This window comes from Vanessa atalanta, chromosome 9, assembly GCF_905147765.1.
Source record: "Vanessa atalanta chromosome 9, ilVanAtal1.2, whole genome shotgun sequence".
NCBI classification, from domain to species: domain Eukaryota; kingdom Metazoa; phylum Arthropoda; class Insecta; order Lepidoptera; family Nymphalidae; genus Vanessa; species Vanessa atalanta.
In genome coordinates, this window is record NC_061879.1 from 5,074,384 (window position 1) to 5,096,239 (window position 21,856).

The window sequence follows — 21,856 nt, forward strand, 5'->3', positions numbered from 1 at the left end:
TGCGTACAATCAACAAAATATCTAATTCTAATCGAAGAATGAATAAAGGTAGACAAAGATTATATTTAAATACTCTACACAATTTGTTCATAGTTCCACATATTATTGATAAATACATATATCTCTAAATATATTGAAAGTACAATTTCACTTCATTCACTTAATATTTATATTATATTCCCAAAATTTTAATAACAGCTTCGTGACATTCATAACGTATTTTTTCTCGTGAATCCAAAATGAGATCAAGATGTCGGCCAATGATATCGCTTCAATTCAATTTCGAAGTTGTTTAATCTGCTTGTACCAAAAGAGCTCTTGCTTCTCTTGAGAATCCTTTGCTTGGAACAGATTACAGGAAGCTTTGTTTGCACACCAAAAGCTAACGGCTCTCGACGCTGTGAATGTTCACTGTTCATAATAATATTTATTTATACTGTAAGATTTGGTAAGGAATCAAAGAAAGGAATGGCAGAGATCCAAATACGTTTTGTTATACAGTGATTTATAGCACTTTAATCGTTCAACAATTAACAAGCATTTGTCATTATTGACTTAAATATGTGATCTGTAATAAATTTGAAACCGACTTAAGTAGACTTGAGTGACAAAAAAGTACTTACAATTCCATTTGGTGTTATTAAAAAGTTTTATGTATAACATTTCTAAAATCAGTGTCAAGTTTTTTTTTTATTAACGTACACAATTATTATGATCATTAGTATGAAAAAGTATCATTTTATTATAGAATAAAAATAATCTTAAGCGTTAATTTAATACATTCCAACAATAAGGACGTAATAATAGAGATCTATAAAGTGAAAAATGTTTCGAACAAAAAAATAACCTGACAATATACGACTAAGTAAATATACAATAAATAGTATATAGTCCAAAAAGTGTATAAAACAAAGTCGCTTACCGCTGTCTATCCCTATGTATGCTTAGATCTTTAAAATTACACAGCGGATTTTGATACAGTTTTTTAATAGATAGATTGATTCAAGAGGAAGGTTTATATGTATAATACATGCACAATATTGAGAAACACTGATAATTTAAGGGGTTTCTAAAGTGATGTCGTAATTGAACAAATTTTTGCGTTTACATTGCAAACTCTGGCCAAATCCTACTAGATAGATTAAAATAATGTACTACAGTATTGTACACCTTAAAAGGATCTTAAAAAAAATCCGCAATGGTATATATCTATCTCTTAGGGATAACCCACAATGACCATTTTTTACGAGAAATAATGACTAATTTTCGAAGCGATTTTAAGCAAGACAACATTAATCTTTATCCAATTACTTTATATAATTACATTGTGTATTTAATGTAGATTAATATAGCCGTTTACGGCATGTAATTTAAATGAATATTTACGTAAATATTACAGATTTAAAACGCAAGGACATAGCGGTTTGTATTGTCTAATGCCTGAAAAACTGTGAAAGTTGTGTGACATTCTGTAGTATATTTAGTATCAGCATTGCACCCGTGCTAAGCCGGGGCGGGTCGCTAGTAATACATAAAACTAGAATTGATTACACGATGCAGCTCAAATCTACTAATGATTAATTCATGAGGTAACCATCGTTAAAGTTTTTTTACTTTGCCGATTTGCTTCAAGTGGTTTTATCACTTACCTTGAAGTCAGCAGTATCTCTGAAGTACTTTGTGATGGATCCGTATCCACAATAGCTTTTAATTCTTAATTTTCCACTTTTGTCCAGGCCGTCCACGGGGTTGGTTCTGAAGGTCGAAATTTCCAGAACGAAAACGTGGAAACCAATTACGTACCGTGCTTTTCATTAATCCTTTGAGCTGCTTCTGCAGCACGAAGGATTAATGAAAAAAGAATATAACAAGGAAGAAACAAATGAATGACTGTTTTCAAAACTCAAATGTACCAGCTAAATGAATTTATAAATTTGAATTTGGAATTCTTAACTAAAGAGGAGATATTTCAGATTAAAGTGGTCGGTGCGACAAAACGCTAATTTCATATGTAATTGGTTTTTTTTTGTATCTTGATTGAGTATTGCTGTTGGCTCTACTGGCCTTTACAGCGTCACCGAACGTTAAAGGCAAGTGTTAGAATTTAGGCGAGTGTTAAAACTCTGCCTTAAGGTGAACCCTTTTGGGCTCGAGAGTGACGTTCGTCCTCCTGTGTCCGTGTGTCTGGAGGGTGTCTCCTATGAGATTGCACCTCGGCTCAGAACGTAGTCGGTGGGGTGTGAATTTAAGCGCTGATAGAATTTACTGACGTCACGGCCGCCTCCGAGACGCAGCTAGTCTGGGTCCTCGTTTCCGCCGGCGGAAGCGCTGTGAGTGTGAGTTGTGTAGTGTGGTGGTTTTCCCTACTACTAATGGCGTGTTTGCGATAGTAAAGCTATCGTCGTTGTCGTTCAGGACGTGCATAGGTCGCCTGAGTCTGCTAGGTAGATTACCTCTGAGGGAGGTGTATTGACAGGTCATCTAATATTTTTATATATTTTTAATTTTGTTTATTCATATGTTTTAAATTGCTAAAAATTTAATAAATTAAATAATGATTTTAAGGACATTAAAGGACAGCATAACGTCGACCCTATTATGATAAGGCCTGATAGCCGACCTCTTGACTGCAACCGTAGCTTTTTATGAATCGAGACAATGTTTACTGGCAATAACTGTCCGTTATTTTTTATTTACTTTACACAATTGACCCATTTACACTCAGAAAATATAGAAAAAATATTTTAAAAAAATGTCTTTATAATATACTAGCGGGTGGACATAATATTTTTTTATACTTTTACCTTTTATTTATATTTTTTGTTGTTTTATTTTTAAGTTTTTTTAAACGCAGTACCATATTATCTATTCATACTTACAATCCGAATTTGTTCTTCTTTTTTTTATTGAAGTAACGTATTTAATCTTAAGGGAGAGAGATTATTGATCTTTTTTTTTTTTAATTTACAATATTTTATTATTTTATTTAATAATGATTTAAAGGACATTAAAGGACAGCGTAACGTCGACCCTATTATGATGAGGCCCGATAGCCGACCTCTTGACTGCAACCGTAGCTTTTTATGAATCGAGACAATGTTTACTGGCAATAACTGTCCGTTATTTTTTATTTACTCTAAGTTTTTGCGTATCTATTGTATACATACCTTTTTGGTTTGGCCCTCTCTTGCAAGGATAGGTTATGTCGGTTGTATATTGTGATTTTTTTGCATAATACAAAATATGATAACACGTAACAAGTTATATATTACGTGTTCATGTCTGCCGATGCATGACTGATGGTGTAGGTCATAAGATTGCATGATCTGCAATCTTATGACCTAGGCACGAGCAAAACCATGTGCTGATAAACACATTATGTAATATCAAGAGTACACAATATTTACTAGTCTAGACTCCATGAATAAATAATTTTAAAAGGTTTTAAATGAAACTTGCGATTACCAAGTTACGCCTCAGGAGGGAAATTGGGCTAACATTCCGTATACAGGTTAGTCTGGAAGTCTGTCATTTTTTAAGTTAGAAACAGGAAGTAGGTATTTAAGTGTTTATTGATATTTTACGCCTAAAGGGAAAAAGTAGGGGTTGTCATTTCGTATACAGAATATAATAATTTTTTAAAGAATATAAAAATTTCGTATACAGAATAAATAAATAATAATAAAAATGAGTTTATTCGCATTAAATCTTTTCTGGATATTTTACCCTAAGGGCTGAAATACACACCAATGTATACAAAGATGTCTTACGTTAACGTAATATTTTAAGTTATTTGTAAATATATTCATATTCTACGCGAGCAAAGCCGCGGGTAGCAGCTATTATATATATATTGAATTTAACAAGATCTTTATGAAAAAGTTGTGTAATTATTTGTAGAAACTTATGATGTATCTAATTATAACTTTTTGGTACTGATAATTGAATATTAATACATTTATAAAGCATATGTTTATTTAAAAAAAATATAATAACAATATTTTTTCTGGATTAGAGAGTTTGTTTATTGACAAAGGTATAACTTAACTTTACGGCTGGAACAAAAACCATAAACGTCAATTAAGTTGGAAAATCGAAGACTTCATCGGGTCTATGAAACATGAACGTGGAGTCCAAAGTTGTTATAAAGAATTGTAGCTTATTCGGTAATTGACGGACGTTATTAACGCTTAATAAGCTTACTTATTTATTACATATCCTGTATATTTAATTTATTTAATAGTTTGAGTAAAGTAACAGCCAGTATGTACATATATACTGGTTGTTACTTTACTCTAACTCTGCTAAGCTAAGGCGTAATCCCTTCTAGCAGAGAAGATATATAAACACAAATAATGCAGATTTTCATCTGATACGTACAGTCTTCTAGACTTAAACCCACAATTGACCTAATTACACACTATAGAAAAAATATTAAAAAATAATGTCTTTATAATATACTAGCGGGTGGACATAATATTTTTTTATATTTTTACCTTTTATTTATATTTTTTTGTTGTTTTATTTTTATGTTTTTTTTTTTAAACGCAGTACCATATTATCTATTCATACTTACAATCCGAATTTGTTCGTCGTTTTTTTATTAAAGTAACGTATTTAATCTGAAGGGAGAGAGATTATTGATCTTTTTTTTTAATTTACATTTTTACAACATTTTACATTTTTATCTGATCCTACCTAATTAAATTTCCTAAGTTTTTTATATATTTACATTTTTTATTTATATTTTTTTATTGTTTGCTTTAATAATAATAAATTTTAATAAATATTGGACAACATCACATACATTACTCTGATCCCAATGTAAGTAGCTAAAGCACTTGTGTTATGGAAATCAGAAGTAACGACGGTACCATAAACACCCAGACCCAAGACAACATAGAAAACTAATGAATTTTTTCTACATCGACTCGGCCGGGAATCGAACCCGGGACCTCGGAGTGGCGTACCCATGAAAACCGGTGTACACACTACTCGACCACGGAGGTCGACATTTTTGCTTTATTTTTACTTTTGAAAAATGCAAAAAGTAATCTATAGGTATCGAATCAATTTATTTGGATACGGATTAATGAAAAGGTATGAATAGCATGCGCAACGCGACAGCGTTTATTTTTTTTTCTATTCCTATGACTTATTAAATTCGTAATATCTATTGAATGGAATAGCCGATTTGAACGACTCAAAAAGTGATCTATATGGATTGAAACAGTCTTGAAAACAATATTATTTATTTGGATAAGTATTTAAACAAATTCGAATGACATGGTCTAATTTTGGTCGGTATTTCTATTAACTTTTAAAATGTAAAAAGTGATTATTGTGAAATAACGATAATAATTGAGCATATGGTGTCCCAAAGTTTTTTGCAAATATTGATATATTCTTTATTATTGTAGAACATACTTTTGTTCTATCATCAATATTTTCAGCAGCGCATGCGACGAAAGACGTTTTAGGGCACTTTTTGACACCTTGGGTTACGTTATTTAAGTTTTAGGGATCCCTAATCTTTTCTAGCAATAAATATAGCCTATGTTACTCGAGGTAAATGTAGCTTTCAATTGGTAAAAGAATTTTTGAAATCGGCATAGTAGTTTTTGAGTTTATTCATTACAAATATACACACACGCACACAAAAATCCAATGTTTTCCTCTTTACAATAGTAGTGTAGATGTAGATGTAGATGTGCACAGATGAAGCTCAAATAGTAAATACGGCCTTCAGATAGGAACATTAGTACGAGACTAGGAATAACACGTGATCTAAAAACGATTCTGCTGGTCACTTTACTGATATTAACACAAACAATAGCAATTTATCAAAAGCAGATAGATGTCAAGATCTGAGGAAGATCTTAAAAGAGAAAATCAATTATTAGCTGTTGGGTGGGGAAAGTGTTACGCGGTGCACCTGAAACTATAAGTAAGAGGCAGTGACGGCGCGCGGTCCACAGCCTCAAGTGATGCGTGCACGCGTGGTGTTAAAATATAACCAAGTCTTTATAGCACACCACACATAGAACGGCTTCATTAGTGATATGATAGTGAGTGTCGCTTAAGTGCAACGTGCTTTTTGGCAGCTTTTAAAGGTAAATATTTTAATTTAATTTATAATTAATTAAAAATATATATAAAATTAAATTTAAATAAATATTTTATAAATAAAATATAATTAAATAGCTTGTATAAAACAAACGAGTTTTCAAAATTTTTTAATTATCGATTGATAATTATTGCTCCTGCGGTTGTTTTGAGATATATTTATTGCCTTATTAAACGATACAGACTTTTCAGCTATATTTCATAATGTGATTTAAATTTTTTTGAACATGAGAAACAATACAGCGTTTTCTACAATTGTAACTAATAACATTTACTTCAGTTAAATTATACTTGTATGGAAAATATTTTTATTTTGAATTTAGATCACACAAAGTAAATTATTTCCATAGTTATTTATGAGATGCATAAGATAGACCACCTTCTTTATTTCTAAAGTATTTAATTATACACGAATTTATGTCAGCAGTTATTTTAGACATGCTTAATATATTTATTTATAAAATTATCAAAATAAATTCATAGTACGTACTACTTACTTATCGTTTTATTTTAATTGTCAAAGTTAATTATTATTTTTATTATTCAATTTACATATTACAATAAATAACAAATTAAAAAATGTAAATTCATTTAGACGAACTTTACTAACAGATTCTGTTTACTAACAGATTTTTAGAGTATATTATTACGAATAAAACGAAAGTGTTAAGTAATATTGTGAATTAATTCTCTAATCTAAGTTTATAAGCATGATTAATTGAATAAAATATATTGTATCATTACAATGATCATATTATAAATAAACTTGTGACTTTTCAAAATATTAATAACAAAACATCATCATAAAATCAACGATCACGATCGAACTCTATCCAAAGTCACGTTTTCCGCCGTTTAACCCAAAATAATTGTCGTATGATAATGTTAATTATGAAATAGAACACACGTGCTAATTAAAATACGTGAATGTTTTAAAATGAACAAACGTCGGTGCAGCGAGTGTTGTTATATAATTATAGTAACAACTTAAATGCAAGGCCGAACAGTATCAATAGATTTCCAATATTTCGATACGTCGTTACACTTAAAATAGTGATTCACCTAATACCATATTAACAATTGTTATTTTATAACATTTTCATTGAAAATGCAACTTTAAGGATTTGTATGTGATTATCCGTTGACTGTCGTATGTCTAAATCATGCAAAAACTAGTAAATAGTGGAAATATAGGTGACAAAAAGTTTAATTCCGTTGTTTACCGACGATGTCTTTCACCATAGACATTAGCAAAAAATACGGTCCTTGGTGTTTTATTATTAATAAATAATAGTATTTATTATATTATAAATAAAATTAATAATATTTAATTTGCCACTGAAATGTATAGAAATAAAACCGAGAAAGTGTAATGAATACACTGGTTCGAATCCAGGCTTCGGCCACTGAATTTTCATGTGATTGATTTGTATTTATTAATGTTTATTTCGTTGTCCGCGAAAAGGAAAACATCGTGGCACGTGTTCAACAAAATTATACCACATGAATATCTAACAATCCTCAGTGTGGTAGAATAAATTCCAAGCCATCCCCTTAAGGGAAGAGGAGTTCCATACATGAACACTTATGAGGGGAAAAATATTTTGCTTTTTTATTTTTTCGCTTTATATTACACAAAAATAACAAGTTATCATACACAAAAAAAAAAATACCTACTTACTACATAAAACGTAAAAAATATATACATTTTATTTGGAATATTTTTTCAGTGCTATTTTAGTATTACACCAAATCCATCTAAATAACCGAATTTGACAATTTCAATTAATTTTGAGCTAATATTTTCAATTAAAGCTTTTTTTTTTTAAACATAAACAATTTCCCGAGGTGTGTGGTTATTGTGATAGATTAAAAGAACACCGACTACACTATGTGTTTTTTCAATCTTTCAGGGAAACCAAATTTGTAATTATTATTATAGTTTGTAATTTAGAAATAAAATATTCATGAGAATATATTATAAATGGTTCATTTACGTTTGAGCTAACGTCGCGTATGAGCACGAGAGTTAACTTAACGGGAAGATAAAAATATTACACTGAATTTTATTTTATTTAATGTGTTTTAATATGCAATGTTGTAACTGCCTTCTAAAAAAAATAGTGTTTAGCGGGTACTTATTTAAACATTGTTTTCTCTCTTTCGGTAAATGATGACTAGATATTATAGATGCTTAGATATGTTTGATTTGAATAAAAAACAACAACATTGTGTAAATCATCACACACAAAATGGAATCAGATTATCCTCGTAAAACTGTACAAAGTTATTAGGACGTGCTTTACTAGGATTTCTATCCAGAATAATTGTTGCATTTTCCAAATTTTCACTACAAATTGACGAGGTATAATAATTACTATATCGTCAGTAGAACTTAAGAAACGCTTAAATGCCAAAAAACTTAACATATTAATATAATGTGCTGTATTTCATTAACTATGCAAATTAAAAGAGAGTAACTATTGGTTTTGTTGTCCTGATCTTCTTGGTAGAATCTACATTGAAAAACGATGTTTGTGGTACATTTAAATCAATACTAAAAACATGACATGATTCAAAATTGATTTTAATGAGCCAATTTGAATAAATAATGTTATAATAACGAAGGAGGTTATCTATGACTGTGGTGTGCAAAAAAAGAAAAAAGATAAGCGTCTTATTACCCCTCATTGTCCTATTATTTAAAAACGTAAGTATTTTAATTTTTATATTCAAACGACCAACCTTATCTCTCAAAAGTAACAATGAATTTTTAAAATTCTCATGCTTTTTTTGAATTAAAAAACCTTTATATTTTTAACAATAAATAATTATTTCCTCACTATTTATTAGTACATTGTTCTTCAGTGCTGTCGAGTGGAACGATAATTATTAATGTGTTTGAAAATCTTCTTCAATTCTTTTTATAAAGAAACTGTCTGTTATAAACCTGCTTCGCAACGGAATTCAATTAATCAATAGCTTCTAACCATCTGCGGAAGACTTCACGTCAGCTGATCTTATACCGATACGTTCAGTAGATTTCACATAATTGATGCATAAAGAAATAAAATCGTTACATATTAATCTTGCCGATACGTAAGTGACGTGTAGCAGGTTCTTTAATTTGAAACACTTTTGGCCCGCCTTGGAGTTGAGCCTGACTCGTATACGGTGACAGTAAATGGCATGTCGTTCTTTTATATGCGGTTTCCTTCTCTTCGCTGCCGCTCTCCAAACGCTCGTCCCATTATTTTAATTTATTTTATTTATAGTTGTTTTTTAAACCAACCAAAACTCAATATATCGTAGTAGACTTAGGTTAATTGTCTGTATATCCATAATTTTTAATTTTGTTAATTGACGATTCAATGATGCTTGTTAAGACCTCGTTTAATAAAGTTTATTTTCATTATAAATAAATTCTTTAAAGCACTGATATACTAAAATTTGATGCTCAGAACTTTGAGAATTTAGTAAAAAAGGTATTTTTTTTATTAATGGAATTCATGATATTGCAATCATTGTTCATTATGCATATTGCAAATATAATTATGCACAAACATAATGTCAAAATATATGTAGGTATGCTTCGGCACGTATAGAAGATAATAATTACCTAAGTACAAGTACCTACATTCTATGCTGTGTGAAAAACCAATGAATGTTTGATTGTTTCCAACTGTATTTATAACCATGAATTTGGGTGTCAAGTTACTACGCAGCGAGAGATTATGTGATTAGTATATATTATTGTTTAAGATAAAAACAATATCCCATCAAAACATAAATGTAAAATGAGAGCCAAATTCAATATTATGATATATGCTTTGGTTGTTGACTTCAACGACAAAAAGTGTGAGATCTAAATGGGTGCCAAGTTCAATGGTCAGTCCTGAAATTTATTTATAACTACATAAAATATCATTTCTTCTTATAACTTAGGAGGTTATATTGTAGCCTAAGGTCACGCTACCGTGAGTCTAGATGGGATATAATTATATAATGGCTGCCATCAATTTAGCAAGAAATGGTACTCGAAAATATTGGAGATACGATTATAAATAAAAAGAATAATACGCATCAATGTATTTTATAAATAATACAAAAACATCTCATACAAGATAGGGAGCGTCATGACAAAATAAACTGATATAACTAATAAATCTCGTTTGTGCAGAGACTACCCGAAGATTGCCGGGAGAAACGATATTCTGCCGACAAATCCAAACGCTTGAGTTTCATAAATATTATGCAAAGGTGAAGTAATTACAAGCACGAGACGTACTCGCATGTGTGTGCATTAGCAATGTATTGCACTAGCGACCCGCCCCGGCTTGAGGTGCAATTACGGGTATTAATGAGTTTTTTAATATATTGACTACTATAAAAATGTTGTAAGATAATCACCTTTTGGAAGGGCTGTATACCACTCACTTGACACTTCTACCGCTAATAGCTCCTGTTATTATTGTTTTGTTCTGATTTGAAGGGTGAATACGCTAGTTTTATTGGAGGCACAAGGGGCATAGCTTTTTTATTCCCAAGGTTGGTGAGGCCTGTGTAAATAATGCCTAATATTTCGTACAACATCAATATGTATTCAATAAGGTTCCATCCATCCATCCATTCCATTTGCCGGCCTATTTATCATATTAATACATAAATTAAAATTGAATGTTAATCAATCCGTTTAGCATAAAGCGAGTGTGATTCTGCTTGGAAATGGAAACAAACATGCACATCAAAAATAACGGTAATCCAAATGATAGAAAAAAACGAAGCACGTCTAAGGGGACATGAATACTTTTTTGTTGTGAAAAAAATGCATTAAGTTTGTCGTTCGTAGATTTGGCTTTCACAGTTAGTTAATAAATAAATTATATTTCTCACCGCAACTTTTTAATGTCATTTGAAATAAAAATGAAAAGAATATTTTTTTTTAATCTACGTATAAGGTCTAAATTATAAATTTTGAACACTTTTTCTACGAATACATAGGAAATTAAAGTATCATTTGCGTTTAACAAAAGCATTTGAAATTATATTTGAAGAACTTATCTACATATAATTAACGGATACTTTTATATTTACAGTAATATATTTGAAAGGAGCAGCAATTTATTATGACAACAACTGCAACTAGATTATTGTAATCAAATTATGTTAAACAGAAACACGACAACTTTTAATTGCTTGAGTTGAACACAGAGTTGACAGAAAATCAATAATTTAAGATATCTAGACAACTTAAATATGAATGTTGATATTATATAAATAGTTTAATTTTTTTAAATTATGATAACTATATACAATATATTTAAAAATAAACTTATGCATATTTTATATTTTTTAATTGTTTTCGAATTGATGACGTCATTTTTTAATTTAGGGAATCTAGGAACGTTGCCTGCCGAATGTCTCTGACGTTACGAAACTAGTTTTCATACTGAAAAAATTGATATTTTGCAACTTCAACCCAAGAAATGAAGGCCGATGTAGCCAGAAACTATCAATGAAGATGTGACCACAGAAATGTGAGCAACATTAAGTACTGCACGAACAGTTTGTACACTACGACAAACAAACTTTGAGACTCGCTGAGTAAATATTAATGTTTTCACAACTCGTTACAAAGAGGATAATGCTCATCAAATACATTTAAATTTTCTTTCCTTAGCTTATCAAGTATAGCCATAAATGAAAATCAAAAGTTAAAATATATTCAACGCTGTTTTTCTTATAATGAATTAGAGTGTTGGGCCACTAAACACGAGTGGCGAGTGAAAAGAGAACGCATTTGGCCGAGATTTAAATGTGCGGAGTGCAGATAAAATATGCGATCTGTACGTAGAAGTTAGAAAATCTGAGAGCGAAAAAGCAAAATAAATCAGATTGTTATGAGATGGAATAGTGGAGTGATAAATGTAATTATTTAAATACTTAGAAAAATAATTAAAGAAATTTGCCCTCAGTGTTGATTGTCAAAGGTTTGATTATCGCCCGTAAGTGATAGTAATATTGAACGAGCAATATTTGTAATAATATCTCTTGGTGGTAGGGTTTTGTGCAAGCCCGTGTGGGTAGGTATCACCCACTCATCAGATATTCTACCACCAAACAGCAGTACTCAGTATTGTTGTGTTCCGTTTTGAAGGATGAGCGAACAAGTGTAACTACAGGCACAAGGGACATAACATCTTAGTTCCCAAGGTTGGTGACGCATTGGTGATATAAGCAATGGTTAATATTTCTTGAAGCGCCATTATCTATAGGCGGTGGTGACCACTTACCATCAGGTGGCCCATTTGCTCGTCCGCCTACTGACATCATAAAAAATAATAATAATATGAGTATGTATCAAGTATTACTGAGTCCCGAGTACGAAGATAAACTATCGTCATAATTCTCGGGTAAAAGTTACCTAGTTAAATGTTTAAGCTACTCTTGAATATCAAATATTTGAGTATTAAATATTTGCTCGATGCAGATCTCTCACTGAGTACCTTTGCACGCTTTCATATTCTTAAGTTTATAGCTGGTATGATAATTTGTGCACAATAATGAGATTAATAACAACAACAAAACTCGACTGAGTCCTGGCAGCTGCTTACGATGTATACATTCGATATTCGAAATTTAAAAACAGTTGCGAAAATAAAGATTTTTTGTTTCTCAAGAGGCAATAAAATTTTGTTGATTTTAGAGGCCGCATTTTCTATTCATTAAATACATAATATATATTTTATTAGAAGATTATTATATATATAGTTGTAGCGAGATAAAACATACGAGTTTAAGGTAAAATATATTATAATATTTTTTTATAATAATATATGTTTGTATAACGGCGATCACATGATGGTAAATACTTTCTTCTATGACACTGGTACACTGAGCTATATAAATCACTTTTTAAATCATCGATGCGCCGTCGATTACACTGAGATAAATAATAGCTGAAAAGATAAATAATATTCATAATCAAAATTTTTGTTTTTAATATTGTTGCGTTTTTATTTATTGTAATAATAATATTATTATTATTACAAGGCTGGACATTTTTTATTGGCGTTCGTTTTCAATGCTGAGAATGACTTTGAGCGGTCTATGTGGGAAAATTAGTATAGACTGCTACATAGTGATGAAAACAAAATAATAATTTAAATATTATACAAAGATTCATATTTAAGGTTTAAATTCGTTTAATGTGATAAGAATTGTGCTTCATCATTGTGATGCCTACTTTTAGCATATTTGTAATTAGTTTAGTAAATAAATATGACGAGTTCATTCTAGAACTTTGATTTATAAAAACCATATAAAATAAATTAAAACAACAAACAATACACAAACAAAAACGTATAGTCATGACAAGGAATCGTTAAAGTTAAAGTTAAGTTAAAGTTCGTGTTCCAGTGTTCTTTCATCTATACTAATCTATACTTCTGTATCAATATTATGAATGCGAAAGTAACGTTATATGTCTGTCTGTCTGTCTGTTGCTCTTTCACGGCTATACCAATGAACCGAATTCGATAAAATTCGGCATGAAGCAAGTTTAGATTCCAAAGAAGGACATAAGTGCCTAATACCTGACAACCAATCCCTAAAACTCGAGCGAAGCCGGGCGACAGCCAGTTATACAATAAAATATAATATAGGTAAAATCTATCCTATGCGAAAGTGAATTTATTTGTTACGCTTTCACTTCGTAACAACTCAACCGATCATCGTGAAATTTTGTATACACGTTGGGAGAAATACAGCAAAGGACTTGGATCCCTAAGACCTGACCACACCCCTCATTAGGTTTGAGGGATTTTGCGGAAACTAGATTTTTATACTTGTCTGTATTTTATAGACCTTAATAAACATCATCGTTTAGTGTCTTCAAAAAAAAGGTAATATTTTACTTTTTTTTCTTTATAGAATACAATACAATCATAAAATAATTATATATATATTAATTTGTACCCGTCGGGAAATCTATTTACGCTGTTTCTTTATATCTTAATTATTAAAATTAAAGAAGCGAAATCGCATTTTACAAGTTGCACGCATCTTTAATATTTTTTAATATATTTGTTTCTTAATATTAACTAGCTTAAGATTTTTATAAGAGTAAAAAAAAACACGAATGAGCTTACTTGCGTCGCGTGTTGGAAGCACCTTACATTTTCCGTATAATATTTTTATTATCAGTTAGCTTATTAACTTAACCATCACAGATGTCAACCAACCGAGATTGTCAACTTTCGAAGAAATTATTGTGGTTAATCATGATAAAATAAGTATAAAGTACATTAAAATAAACGCCACGTTCATCTAAAATTGGAAATGAAACATATAAGTTCTCGGATAATGGGATGTTTGCCGAGAACCAAGAGTAATATTATTTTCTCTGATTAATATTAAATAATCAACAATTTTGGTAAACTGTACCACATACATTTTATTGTACGTAAAATATAAAGTATAAATTAACATTGTGATATAGATACTACCGATAAAAATAACCTACATCATTTTATTCGGTTATGTCGTGGTAATAAAATAATATTTAAGCAAATATCAAAACTACTTAGAACTCTATTAAGTCGTGAAACTGTACAAACCATTTTTAGATTCCTAACCGTTACAGGGTCACTTGAGGTTTTGTGATCTTCAGGTCTATTCTGTTAATATAAATTCGAAATTCGAAACCTTTTGAAATTTAACAGCTAATTTTGTTTTATATACGTACTCTTTTTTGTAAATAATTTGTATGGACACATACATTAACCTTCTCCAAAGGACAAGAAACCCCTGCAATGTAAGTTGCGCTTAACTATCTCCTGCTCGTCGGTGAAAGCAAACGTCGTGAGTGATTCAGTTAATTTTCTATTTTTCAATTGTAATCACAAGGTACTTATATGTATATTATATATATATATGTACATATTAATATATATATATATATATTTCATTAATAGCCGGTTGTCGTAAATAAATAAATCTCATCGTCATCAGACATCTCGTCAAAATTCCAAGTTTCACTCGCACCACCTAGATGTCCGAAAATCCACAACAGCGCGATTTTTAAGACATTTTCTGTCTCGCACAACCAACCTGTGGAACCAGCTGGTAGGCAGGCGGTGGTAGTCACTTTCCAACAGGCGAATCTCCTGCGCGTTTGCCACCTATTATTTAAAAAAAATATATAGTTACAAATGTGATTTTTGCGCGCAGAATGTGGATTTTTTATAAGAAGTTGCTTCCGCTTTCATGGAGAGAATGTGGTCCGAAAGTTCTAAAAGTATAATATTTTTTAAGATTAAGATTCTAATTAAATTCATCTAAGTTAATGTTCTTTCATCGATAAAAACGATTTCGGGCGCTTACATTCTTACGCTATCTTAACTATAAGATATGAATACCCATGACATGAATATTTACTTTAACTACTGAACTAAATCTAAATATTTCAACAGAAAAGCCCACAACGAAATATATTTGTATTGGACGAATAAGTCAAAATAATTATAAAAGCTACTAATAATAACAATTATCATTTATCATTGGTTTGGTAGTGAAAGAGCGACAGACAGACCGACAGACAGACAGAGTTACTTTCACATTTATAATATTTGTATAGATTAAATCATCATTATATATTAATTTTTCTTATGTTGTTTGTGAAATTTAAGCTATCGGAACTTTTAAATTATAGATTTGAAATCAATCTAGAACAAAACTTCCTGTTTATTTAATAAAATACGTATACGTGTGACGTATTCTGCTATAAAATTAATTCTCAACATTTTATCGATTTGATTCGTCGCCATGGATTTTTTTAGGCTCTCGACTTTTCTATAGAAAGCAATCATTTACTTCTTACCGTTAAGGTGGCGATCATAAAAAGTGACAAAAAAAACCGACTTCAATAGTATATATTAACGTATTTGGTGAAATCTGCCACAGCACTGTGACTATTACTGACTGTTAATTGTTCTTTCATAAATATGCTTCCAGTTAAAATATCGCACACTGAACTAATCAAATACATTATGATAATCCTAGAATTAGTATTTTCTATAATGACAGCAAAGTAAACGGTAACTTAAAAACTTCTTTATGACCAAGCTACTAAACGAAAACATTTTCACATAGAACTCTTTATTGTTGAATAAATTTTATGACTGATTTATCTAGGACGGATGAGCTGTAAAATAGAAACAAAGTCGAATTTCAAGAGATTTTAAAAGCATTACAACAATCATTACTGTCGCACAAGTGCTATTGTATAGTAAGCTTGCATAAGCGTTTTGAATGCTAAACGCTCGTTTAAGCTATTTAGTATATGTTCAAACATCTGCCGCGTTGGTTTAGTGGCGAGCTAATACGGCCGCAGACCCCGAGAATCTAAGTTCAATTCGGGTTGGACTGATAAAAACGGAATTATTTTTGTTAAATTCTCAGTAGCAGGCCGGAGTCTGGAGGTGGTTATGCGTAATCACCGCCTTCTTCTAGACTTTAATTGGACTTGGGGACATTGTAAGAAAAAATATCGTGCTCTCGTGAGAATGTTAATGTTACACGACCTGTGATTACACTAGTATTAGAAGTTTCTCTTACGATGATTCTGAGTCTGGAAAGATTTTAACGATGCTTCGGTATAAGCCGAAATAGTTTTCGGCGCGTTCAATGGTGGCGCTACGTTTTTGATCCATACATAAATTCTGGATTCCATGTACTTTAATGCATTGAAGATTGTAGGTTGTAATGATTATAGGTAACCACATACCATCGTAAAAGTCTAAAAAAATTAGTATAGCAAATATAACAACGAAAAAATACCAAGTGAATGTAAAAATAAACAAGTATTGATATGAACTTCCGTTACGCTAACTATTGTCACACATAACCGTTAAATTGAAAGAAACCTCAATAGTTTTTGACACTTCAAACTATTAACATAAGTTAAATAAATATTTCTTTTCTTAAAATGATAAGTAGGTGAACTGGCAAATAGGCCACGTGTTAAGTGTTTACTACTGACATCGCCGATACGCCATTAATATTGGGAAGTAAGAAGTTTTCTTCCTTGTGCCTGTAGTTATATATGAGCCAGTGCCAGTTATAGTAGTGTAGTGCTTTTCTTTTATTTTCCCTGCGCGTGTCCCAATCTATTTGTTGTCGGCGCAGCATATCTCTCCCATTCTCTTCTATTATTCGTCGTCATGTACTCTTAGGTCGTATATTCGTATCCATCTACTCTTAGGTCGTCCTCTTCCCCTCCCTACAATCATGCTCATCACTCTTTTAGTTACGTGTGTCTTCTCTCTGCGACTCACATTTCCATACGAAATATGTTGTGCCATCTACCCGGAGGAGCTTAGAAAAAAAATAGATAATTTTTAATCAGACTATTCTGAAGTTTTCTGTGTAAAATCTAAAACCGGACTATATTGTTAAGTAGTGTCAATATTTCATGTGTTTTAGGTACTCAGAGAAAATCCACTTACAGTTTGAGAGGACTTTGATGTTGACAAGTTTGTTATGAAAATATAACCAAGTTTATAAGATGTTGTTGTTTAATAAGATCGAAGAAATTTATGCTAAATTAAGTTAAAAGCTGTAGTCATGTGATTGTCTTTCGTAAATGTAATATGCCGAACAAAATTATTATTATTTCAAATAAACCAATTGAATTTATATGTTCAAAACAAACGACGTTCGTACTTTGTACGTAAATACTATTCCTAAATCAAACTTAAGATCAATATCGAGATTAAAGAAAAAAAAACCAGAGAAATCGTACACACATATTATAATATAAACTATGAAGTATATTTTGACGTGTGTTAAGGTTAACAATAATTATGTTAGTTTAACGTAGTTTCACATTTTTTAACGAATACTAAATATGTATGGTACTTTGTTATCCAATTAGATATTTGCCGGCATAAAAATATTGCTTGTCGATCTAAAGCACGAATCGTCAATACGCTGAACTACATTAAAATTAGTCCAGCAATTTTGAAGTGTGCCCGCGGTCAAATAAATTAGGACAGAAAATTTAAGAACAAAATATGCACTCGTAATCAATTCACTACCTGTAAATTTATTAAAATATATGTAATACATATAAAAAAATCCAATATAAATATCGTTTATCATAATTAAAATAATAATAACCTGTTTGCTTAAAAAATATCCGACTGACCGAATTTCGGCGTTTACGGTCTGTCTGTTTTTGACTGAGATGCTCAGAAGGTATTATAAATAACAAATATGATCACACAGACCTCACTTTCATAGTATGATATACATATGTATATGACATACATATGTATATTAAGTAAAGTCGTTTGTTTGACTGTTATCAATTACAAAGTAAGTAAGTAAGTAAGTAAGCAAAGTAAAACTACTGAGTCTGGAATTCAGAAATGCAGAACATATTTTGATTTTGTAACGTATACACTCGCTGAGAAAGGACTTTTTTTAACATTTTTAAGTTTGAAAACTGGGAATGGTGTTTTATATAAATTTACTTGTACGGAGTCAGGACGGGCAGCTAGTTTTCGATAAAGTTTAAGCTACGTTCAGTTAATGTATATTATCTTTACGATTCTCAATATCAAAACTCGATATACATGTTCAAATTATTTTATAATATATATTAATTGTTAAGCCTCTGTTTATTTTCTTAGTCAATCTTGTCTAAAATTTGTTCATTCATTCATCGGATCATTTAAAATTCCTTTCTACTTTTTGTATGTAATGACCTAGTGAATTCTATCAATATGTTCATCCTTTCACTAACAAATTATCTTTTTGCCACGAGTCAGTTGTAAAACGGCTTATTATAAATATCATAAGCTTGACTCCTTAGTTTCCGAAATCCTACTTATAAATGCTCTACCTTAGCAAATTACAAAAGAGAAATTCGTAATAATTATTCTAAAAGTATTTTATAATTCATTGATCGTTTGTTTAAAATTCTTAAACGTTTGCTTATGTATCAATAACAGTAACAATTACTATTAATAAATAAATGTAATTATTAATATTGATTGGCAGAAAATGTTCTGTGCCTTCAAATCTGGTTATCCACTTTTTTCATTGTTTATTATCATATGATACAATTACATTTGTATATAAATTTTTTATAAGGCTTAGTAAAATATTAAATAATATTATTCGTTTAGTATATTTTTGAGTGATTTAAAATAATTTGAAATAGATAAATCAACTATTTTGTCATAAATATATCATTGAATTAAATAAGAGAAAACTAATACGAAACGTAGATAATAAAGCCATGATCGAAAGTGAAGTAAAACGAGTTTACGATGTGATCTTGAAAGTGGTAAAGACCACCATCAAACGCACGCGGCTGCATCAAGGTATGTAATGCGTTTTACCAATTTACATCCCAAGTTTATTATTTTTAGATAAGCTAACATTCAGTAAAATTAAAAATTAATACTTTTATATTTTATAAATATAATTTAAGTATAATTAATGCTTAAATCTGATGATAAATGAATATGAAATTAATGATAATTAATTATTGGCCCTAACCATATATACATATGATTACATTTGTAAGATAAATAAATATATATATAAATTAAATTTAAAGGTTATCATTAGTTAAGAGCGGAATGAAATTAAAATTTAATGTAATTACAGATGTATACACGTATTCTTAATGTAACATCGTTACAAGCATTCGAAAGCGTTGTTCGTTTGAATTAACTGTAAAAAGTCACGGTAAATTCTTTGCATCTTCGTTATGTTCCGGTCTTAGTGTCGAGTCAGTGATGTCGCGGTGAAAGTGATGGACTCACTGCCACTGCCGAGGTTAACCACGGAACAGGTTTCGTTATTTTACTTTTCTTTCAGAAGGAGTCTTGAGACCTTTGCGTCCGAATGTCTCTTCATTCTGAAGGTTAAACGTAAAAAATGGTGTCGTTTGAAAGTTCCACTGACATCGATTCGGTTTATGATAGCTCAATGTTTAAAGTGTTCATTAAGATAACCACTTCACGTGCTGTTGATAGAAACTGTGTTTTAGAATATCCGAGTTTAAATACAGTTCAAATTAATTTAATTTTCGTTTAAATTTATTAGGTTACGGCAGTTGTGGAAGATATAGTGAGATAAACTTCGTGTCGTATAAAATGATATATCATGTGCATCAACGAACCCTCTCCAGCGCAGCGGACTGGAATTTCTTCTTAAGAAAAGAGGCTTCTACATTATGACATTTACAGCTACTTCCGTTTTTGTACAAAATATTTGATTGCCACAATTGTTTAAAGTTTTGGTGGCTTTGTTGCAATTTAAATTCATCATTTCTTTATCACCGATTATAATTACATTATATCAAACGTTACCTAAAATAATATTAAACACTCAGTTACAATTTCGCTAGACTTATTATAAACTAACGGTAGTAACAATTATCTGACAGTTAGATGTTAAAAGATGCTGCGTTTACAAAAGAAAGGTTTAACTGCGAATCAAGTGAACAATTACACATAAACGATGGATATATTTTTATGCTAACTAATAAAGAAAAGATGGCATTTTTCGAAACTACCTTACGTTCAATATTTTTTAAAGCTGTGCGGAAATGCGAAAGATATTTTATAAAGCTAATCAAGATTTGTTTTCTTTACTGAAACCTCTACAATATTTCTAAATGAAACGGATAAGGATATGAAGCTTGTGACCTTTTCGTACATGTGTTTATAATTTTTATTGCAATAAAATTAAAGAAACAGCCTATAAATGAAACAATGTTGGACTAAGGACTCATCTTCTTTTGAGGAGAAGGCTTAGCGGTTATTACACCACGCTGTTCCGATGCGGGTTGGTGGTTACACATGTGACATTATCATATCAATATAATTAAATTAGACACATATCAATTAAATTAGACACATGCAGGCTTGCACACGATGTTTTCCTTCACCGCCGAACAAGAGATGAATTATAAACACAAATATTAATTTATATAATTTATAACATGTTGAAAACCGGTAACACTTAAATTTCATAACAATCGCTACTTAGTGATTATATTTAGAATCTCTTCAAACAAATCGAAAGTCATTGATGCGTCAAATTAAAGTATCTTTTTAGACGAGATGTTGGTATTTGAAGTAACCTTATTACACATTCTTAAACGCATGCACGGTAATAAAAAACAAATTATTGTAAATGTAATATATTTTATTTGCTAGTAACTATGAGAGTTTTTATAAAAAAGATCTCGTCGAAAAAGAAGAAAAAGTAATATTCTTTTGTTAGTAAAATAAATAGTATGATATCCACATAGGCGTATTGGAACAACATATTGCAAGCTCCAATCTTCTCAGGAGGACAGGAGTGGACAACTGTGGTACATTAAGGGGTTTTTAATTTAAACTTAATATAGTAGATTTAATTTAGGTATTTCATGGTTGTAATTTTTATTAGCATTTTACCAATAATAATCCGATTAATTTGTTACCTTTATCAAATCTATCAAGTTTGTGATAGTGTACATATAAAATCATTAATTATCTCTATAAATAAGTTCCGGAAACATTTGAAAAAAAAAACTCGTTTCCAATCGAAAAGTTTCAACCTACTAAACCATATTGACGAAGAGTAGATTAGCTATTTAGATCATGTCAATTATTATCAAACGCTAAATTAAATAATTAAGTTTATTTCATTTTCTTAAACATTT

The 21,856-nt window shown here is 30.4% G+C and overlaps 1 protein-coding gene across 1 annotated transcript in view; it reads left to right on the forward strand.

Moving 5' to 3' along the window:
• Nucleotides 1-5,981: 5,981 nt before the first annotated feature.
• LOC125066566 (acyl-CoA Delta-9 desaturase-like) overlaps nucleotides 5,982-21,856 on the forward strand; it is a 28,078-nt gene continuing 12,203 nt past the window's right edge. The window contains exon 1 of the mRNA XM_047674695.1: nucleotides 5,982-6,113. The gene's annotated coding sequence lies outside the window, so the exon portion shown is untranslated. The remainder of the gene's footprint in view (nucleotides 6,114-21,856) is intronic.